Source organism: Thunnus maccoyii, chromosome 9 (genome assembly GCF_910596095.1).
Source record: "Thunnus maccoyii chromosome 9, fThuMac1.1, whole genome shotgun sequence".
NCBI classification, from domain to species: Eukaryota; Metazoa; Chordata; class Actinopteri; order Scombriformes; family Scombridae; genus Thunnus; species Thunnus maccoyii.
In genome coordinates, this window is record NC_056541.1 from 27,090,842 (window position 1) to 27,098,832 (window position 7,991).

Below are 7,991 nucleotides of genomic sequence, written 5' to 3' on the forward strand. Positions count from 1 at the left end.
AGGAGAGGGGTGGATGGGTAAAGTGAGAAAGATGAAGGACAGGAGGAATGGAGAACAAAGAATATGAGTTGGGGGAGATGGAGGGTGGAGACGTACAAGAGGAAACAAAACAGAGGAAGAGTTGATGAGTTAGGGAGCGAGATGGAGAGTGAATGAGTAAAGAAACGAGAGAAAGGCCGGAGAGATACAGGAAGAATGATGAAGGACAGGAAGAGTTGAGGGGAGAAGGAGGAAGATGAAAGACAGGAACATAAAGAACGAATTATAGAAATGGTGTGTTTGAGAAACAGAGAAAGGAATATGAAGAAGTAAAAGGAAGGAAACGAAAAAGAGGACAGAGGGAAATGTAAAATATTGAAGATGATGGAGAAGAGAGGTGGATGGGAGAGGGAGGTGTTGAAAGAGATGACATTTACATGGATAAATGAAAGAAGATAAAGATTTTGCAGCAAAAGGATAGAGGATGAAGATAAATAAAAGATAGAAGACAGAAGAGGAAAGGATGGAGAGGAATAAGAGAAGAGGGAGGAGCTGGGTGATAGAAGGTGGAGTGGTATAGGAAACAAGATTAAAGTGGAGATGTAAAAGAAGAAAAATAGAAAGGCTGGAGAGGTAAAAGGAAAATGGAAGGAAAAGAAAGGAGAGGCTGGGTGGAAGAAAGGAAGATGAAGGAGTAGGATAGGTAAGAGAAAAGAGTGAAAGGTTGAAGAGGAAAAGGAAACAATGTGGAGGATGGAAGGAGTATGACAGAAAGTAAGAAGAATGAAGGACAGGAAGAGAGGAGATGTTAAGGGTGGAGGATGAAGGAGAGAAAGATGGAAAGGCTTGAGAATCTAAGGATAAGAGATGAAGGATACAAAGAAATGAGAGAAAGACCAGAGAGATACAGGAAGAATGATGAAGGACAGGAAGAGTTGATGGGAGAAGAAGGAAGATGAAAGACAGGAACATAAAGAATTAAAGAGATGATGTTGAGAAATGGAGAAGAGAATATGAAGAAGAAGGAAAAGGGAGGGAAATTAATAAGAGGACAGAGGGAAATGTAAAGGATAGAAGATAACAGAAGAGAGGTAGATGGGAGAGGGAGGAAGATGTAGGAGAGGAAAAGTTGATGAGATACAGGGAGATGAAGAAATGAAGGAAAAAGGACAAGAAAGTAGATCAATAAACAGTCAAGACAGAAGATTAAGGGGAGGGGAAGGATGGACGGGTAAAACAAGAAAGATGAAGGAGAGGAGGAATGTAGAATAAAAGGATAGGAGTTGGAGATGGAGGACATGAAAGACGAAGTGTAGATGAGTTAGGGAGCAAGATGTTGATGGAGAGAGTGACTGAATAAAGAAATGAGAGAAAAGGATGATGTCTGAAGGAAAAAAGTGGAAGAGTGAGAAAGATAAAGGGGAGGAACAGTTGAGGGGAGTGAGTGGGTGGAGAGGTAAAGGAAAAAGAAAATTACAGATACAGTAGAAAGAAGGTAAAAGAGAAAGGATGGAGAGGAAAAGGGAGGAGAGAAAGAGTTGGTGGGAAAGAAAGGGAGATGGAGAGGTAAAAGAATATCAAGGATAGGAAGTGGAGAGTAAATAATGAGATGAGAAAGATAAGAACAGAGAGGAAGGAAGTTGATGATAGAACAAATGGAAATGAAAATGAAACAAAAACAGGTAGAGTGGAGAGGAGTGAGGAGGATTAAGAAGATGAAGAACAGAGAGGAAAGGAGGGAGAATGAAGGAGAGGAAGGGTGGATGGAGAGGAATGGAGATGAAAGAGCAATGGTGGAGAGACAACTGATATAAAGGCTGGAGAGATACAAGAAGAATGATGAAGGATTAGAAGGGTTGAGGGGAGAAGAAGGAAGATGAAAGACAGGAACATAAAGAATGAATTATAGAAATGGTGTGTTTGAGAAATAGAGAAATGAAAATGAAGAAGGGAAAGAAAGGAAATGAATAAGAGGGCAGGGGGAAATGTAAAGGATAGAAGATGATGGAGAAGAGAGGTGGATGGGAGAGTGAGTGGGTGAAGAAATGAGAGAAAAGGATGATGTCTAAAGGAAGAAAGTGGAAGAGTAGGAAAGATGTAGGAGAGGAACAGTTAAGGGGAGTGAGAGGGAGAAGCAAGTGAAGGGTGGAGAGGTAAAGGAAAGGGAGGAAAATTACAGATACAGTTGAAAGAAGGTAAAGGAGAGAAAGGATGAAGAGCAATAAGAGAAGAGGAAGTAGCTGGATGATAGAAGGTGGAGTGATATAGGAAACAAGATTAAAGTTAGGAAGTGTGGAGATGTAAAAGAGGAAAAAAGATAGAAAGGGTGAAGAGGGAAAGGAAAGAATGTGGAGGATGGAAGGAGCATGAAAGGGGAAATAAGAAGAATGAAAGACATGAAGAGTGGAGATGTTAAGGGTGGAGGATGAAGGAGAGAAAGATGGAAAGGCTTGAGAATCTAAGGATAAGAGATGAAGGATAGAAAAAGTGCAGAGGAAAATGAGGGAAGATGATGAAGAGAAAGGGTGGATGGTTAAAGAATTGTGTGAAGGTAAAAGTAGGAGATGAAGGAGGGGAAGGGTGGATGAGTAAAACCAGAGAGATGAAGGACAGGAGGAATGGAAAACAAAGAATATGAGTTGGAGGAGATCGAGGGTGGAGAGGTGAAAGAGAAAACATGAATGAGAGGAAGAGTAGATGAATTAAGGAGTGAGATGGAGAGTGAATATGTAAAGAAATGAGAGAAAGGCCAGAAAGATACAGGAAGAATGATGAAGGATAGGAAGAGTTGAGGGGAGAAGAAGGAAGATGAAAGACAGGAACATAAAGAATGAATTAAAGAGATGGTGTTAAGAAATAGAGAAAGGAATATGAAGAAGGGAAAGGGAGGGAAATGAATAAGAGGACAAGATGTAAAGGATAGATAGAAGGAGATGAGAGGTGGATGGGAGAGGGAGGTGTTCAAAGAGATGAAATGTACATAGATAAATGAAGGAAGATAAAGATTTTGCAGTAGAAGGATAGAAGATGAAGGTAAATAAAAGATAGAAAAGAGAAGAGGGAAGGGTGGAGAGGTATTTCAACAAAAATGCAAAAACATGACATCAAGCCTTCACATTCAGATACATATACAGAGACCCTCCTCCCCCTCACTACAAACAGCCCCGTCTATACACCAACAATATCATTTAGCAGACTGTAATAAACATATTCAGCCCCAAGATAGAAAGGATAGAAAGATGAAGGAAGCTGAAAGAGAAAACTTGGATGGAGTAAGAGGAAAGAAAGTGATGGTGAGAGGGTGGAGGGTAGAAGTAGGAAGGTGAAGGATAGACATTTTGGAGATGTGAAGGGAGGAAGATGGAAGACAAAAGGTGATTAAGAAGGATGCAATACAAAGGAGAAGGAAGGAAAGGGAAGGTGGAGAGGCGAAGGAAGGAGAGGAGAAACACGAAGATCAAAAGGATGAGAGAGGAAGAACAAATGAGGAAGATGGACAGAAAACAAAGTAGAGGGAGGGTAAATAAGAAAGATAAAGCAGGTGGAGCAGTAAAGGAAGAAGATGAGGGATAGAAAAGTGGAGAGGTAGAGGAAAGAAGTTGGAAGTAGCATTTAAGGGAAAGAAAGAAAAGGACAGGAAGAGTGGAGGTGAAAAAGGTGGAGGATGAATGAGAGAAAGGGTGGATTGGACAAGGAGATGAAAGATGGAAAGGGTTGAAAAAAGGATAAGAGATGAAGGATACGAAGAAACGAGAGAAAGACCGGAGAGATACAGGAAGAATGATGAAGGATAGGAAGGGTTGAGGGGAGAAGAAGGAAGATGAAAGACAAGAACATAAAGAATGAATTAAAGAGATGATGAGAAATAGAGAAGAGAATATGAAGAAGAAGGAAAAGGAAGGGAAATGAATAAGAAGACAGGGGGAAATGTAAAGGATAGAAAATGACAGAAGAGAGGTGGATGGGAGAGGGAGGAAGATGTAGTGGAAAGGAAGAGAGGAAAGTAAGAAAAATGAAGGAGGAAGAGTGGAGGATGAAGGAGAGAAAGGGTGGATGGTTAAAGAATCAAGAAAAAGAATAGTGTAAAGGTAGGAGATAAAGGACAGGAAGGTCGGACGGGTAAAATGAGAAAGGTGAAGGACAGGAGGAATGGAAAATAAATAATGAGGTGAAGATGAATGATGAAAGATGGAAAGGGTTGAGAAGGAAAGGATATGAGATGAAGGAAAGAAACAATGGAGAGAAAAATGAGGGAGGATGAAGAAAAGGAAGAGTGGATGTTAAAGACAGTAAAGCAAGCATCAGAATAGCGTAAAGGTAAAGATAGGAGATAAAAGAGGGGAAGGGTGGATGGGTAGGAGGAATGTAGAATAAAGGATAGGAGTTAAAGGAGATGGAGGGTAAAAGAAGTGAAAGACAAAACATGAAAGGAAAGAGAGGAACAGTAGATGAGTTATGGAGCAAAATCAAGGTGGACAGGTGATTGAAGGAGATGAAAGGTGGAAAGAATGAACAGGTAAAGAAACAAGAGGAAAGGTAGATGTTTAAAGGGAGGAAGTTGAAGACTGAGGAGAGATAGGTCACAGAGAGAAGAAGAAGGACAGCAAGGGTAGATGAGTGAAGGAGGGAAATGAAGGAGAAGAACAGTATAAGGTAAGCGAACGATGCTTCCCTGCCTGTTGGAGCCAGTCAGACGGTAGCGTTGTTGTCTTTGCCGTCACCGTCTGCCTTCATCTTCTTTGTGAGGCTCAAGAATTGCTTTTTTTCCTCCTCCTTTCTCCTCCTTCAGTTGACAGAAAGTTTGAAGGTGCCTCCACTTCCATTTCTGCAAGCAGCATCACCACCCTGGACTCTCCTATAAATGCCAAAAAGACAGAAATATACAGGACGTGTTAAAAAATGAAAAAAGACAGAGAGACAGAGCCAGAAATCAATATTAGATTTCGACTCTGCACCTCCACACAGGTGTTTTCACTTATTCTTGAAATGATTAGGTGTAGAGGGAGATTTCGGTCAAACAAGCTCTATACACAGCCAGAGTCCAGAAAAAAAAAATGACATCGCAGTAGGAAAAGCACAGGTGTAATATGGCTGAATTAAATTTAGCTGATTTGGTTTCAGGGTCCCAGTATTGTGTGTGCTGGCTCACTGTCACACTGTTGGCACACTTAGCAGGAACAGAGCCATCGTTAATGTTATATATATATATAAAATAATTAGAATCTCCTGCCAACATTTTACTAAAGCACAGGCATCTCTTAACTTCACTGATTATTATCTTAATTCACATAACTTTTGAATTTTGTGTGAATATGAAGAAACAAACAGTACTTCACTACAGTACTTCAGTGTGTGATCTCCACCACTGAACTCATCTAGCAAACTAAAGCATATGTTTAGTCCACTGCATTTCATAAATAACCTACTAAAATCCTCCATAGATTTATAGTTTAGGTAACATTATTGCATTTTGTGTGTGTGTGTGTTTTTATTTAAATACTGCAAACAGTAACACCACCACAACTATTCCTGTCAATGGTAAATGAGTTTGTTGGAAAATCTAGATCAATTACAGTGCAGTTTTTATACAGTTGAGATGAAAGAATATATAAGATAATATGATGTAATGTGAAATAAGATAATAATAGAAAATAAGTAGGAATAGAAATAAGATGAGTAAATTACATGATTTAAACTAATATGAATTAGGCTTTTCACACAAACATTGGTGGTTACGCAGTATACTTTCAGTCAATGGGTCAACAGCAGCAGAAAAAAAAATCTGTTTTAGGATCTTGAGATTTAATTAAATGTCACAGTGCACACAATAAACATGTGTCACAAACTGGAGAGAAACCCTGTTTCAATCATGAAATCAATCCTGTATTTATTGCCTATCAATTAAAATATGCAATAAAGTGTATTTTGGGGTATTTGGGGGTTGGTTGGGAGCAGATTCTTACACAGACTGACATTATTTTTTTTAAGTGAGGCATTAACTTTAGTTATCAAACCGTATGAAAATCCATATGCTTTCCAGAAAAAGACAACATTTAATTAATTTGTTGAAACCTGAGGCAAATACAAAGACATGAGAGAAAAAGTAAGCTGTCCCAGATAAGTGCAATCCTAAATTACAGTCAATGTTTGCCCAAAGATTTGCCATCTTCAAATGAGAAAATCTTACCATGCTTCTCCCGCTGTGTCTACTCTCCATGTGTATCAACCCAACAAAGATCCCATCGAATATGAAGAAACAGATGACTGAAGATTTGAAGATATATTCCCACTGAAAAAAACTGCCTTTCCTGTTCAAGATCTGAGTGAGACTGAGTGGACTGTGTAGAATTTTTACATTATGATAATGTGCTGGTAGTTCTAGAATTCACATATATTAGAATGCTCATTATGATATTCTGGTGACACACATTCCGTCTCACAGCACAGAAAATGCTGCTTTTAAAACATTTTACTGTCAGAAAACAAATAAAACTCTTATTGTGCTGCTGTTTGAAGCAGAAGTGGGAACATGACACTGTTGAGCAAGTCACAAGTAGTCAAGTCTTGACGCTTAAGTCGAGACACATGTTCAAGTCCCAGAAAACAAAAGCCACATAATGAGCTCATGTGTTTGTGTGACATTTTAAGCACATTTCTGTCCAGTCTGTTTGACTGCAACATGCATAAAAATGCTTCTTTTAACATAAAATCATTAAAAAAAATCTTTATATTATCATTTGACATTTTTCTATGTTGCTGGTTTAAAAAACCCTACACACCTGTCATTTTTGGTTTGTGTACACAAAAACTTTGTAATTTGAGAAAATTAAGACTATGAGAAAGAGGAGGAATGGAAAATAAAGAATATCAGTTGAAGGAGGTGAAGAATGGAAAGATGAAAGAGAAAATATGAAAGTGAGGAAGAGTAGACAAGTTAGGGAGCGAGATCAAGATGGAAAGAGTGAGTTGGTGAAGAAATTAGAGAAAGGCCAGAGAGATGGATAGGAGGGGTTGAGCAGAAAAGAAGAAAGATGAAAGACAGGAACATAAAGAAGGAATTAAAGAGATGGTGTTAAGAAATAGAGAAAGGAATATGACGGAGAAAGGGAGGGAAATGAATAAGAAGATGTAAAGGATAGATAGAGGAGAAGAGAGGTGGATGGGAGAGGGAGGAAGATGTAGGAGAGGAAAAGTTGAGGAGAGACAGGGAGATGAAGAAATGAAGGAAAATTAAGGACAGGAAGGTTAAGATGTAAATAATTAGATAAAGAGGAAGGGTGACTGGTTAAATGAAGATTTAAAAAAAAAAACGACCCTTCCATCCATGAAGGATGGAAAGGGAAGAGGTAAAGGAAAAAAGATGTAAGGAAAGGAGGATGGAAAGGGTTGAGAAGCAACAGAGGAGAGAAAAATGAAGGAAGAAGAGGAAGGGTGGATGAAAGTAAAAAGGTAGATTAAAGAAGTAGAAAGTGGATTAAAGAAAGGGGTAAAATAAAAATGAAGGAGAGGAAGAATGGAGAATAAGAGATGGGAGTTGAAGGAGATGGAGGGCAAAAGAGAAAAGATGAAAGAGGGAGAGTAGATGAGATAAAGGTGGAACGGTGATCAAGGAAGATGAAATATGGAGACTGAACTGGTAAAGACACAAGAGGAAAGGTAGATGTGAAAGACTGAGAAAGATGCAGGAGAGGAAAAGTCAGCAGGAGGAAGAGTGAGAAGGAGAAGAGAGAGGGTCCTACATCTCCCATCCATGAGAGAAATGAAGGGTATGGAGGAAAAATAAAGTTGAATTTTGAATTTTTAAAACACCTTTATTTATCTAGTCATCAGATCAACAAAACATTAAAAAAAAACAAAAAAAAAAACAACACCACCAGATTCAGCCCAGCATGCGTCCAAAGCAGAGCTCCTCCTTATCAATGGAGCACAGAACATTTTTATAACACCACACAGAGACAAAACAGTCCAGATCATTCATCAACCTGTAATAGTTGTGATCAATTTTCAGTCTG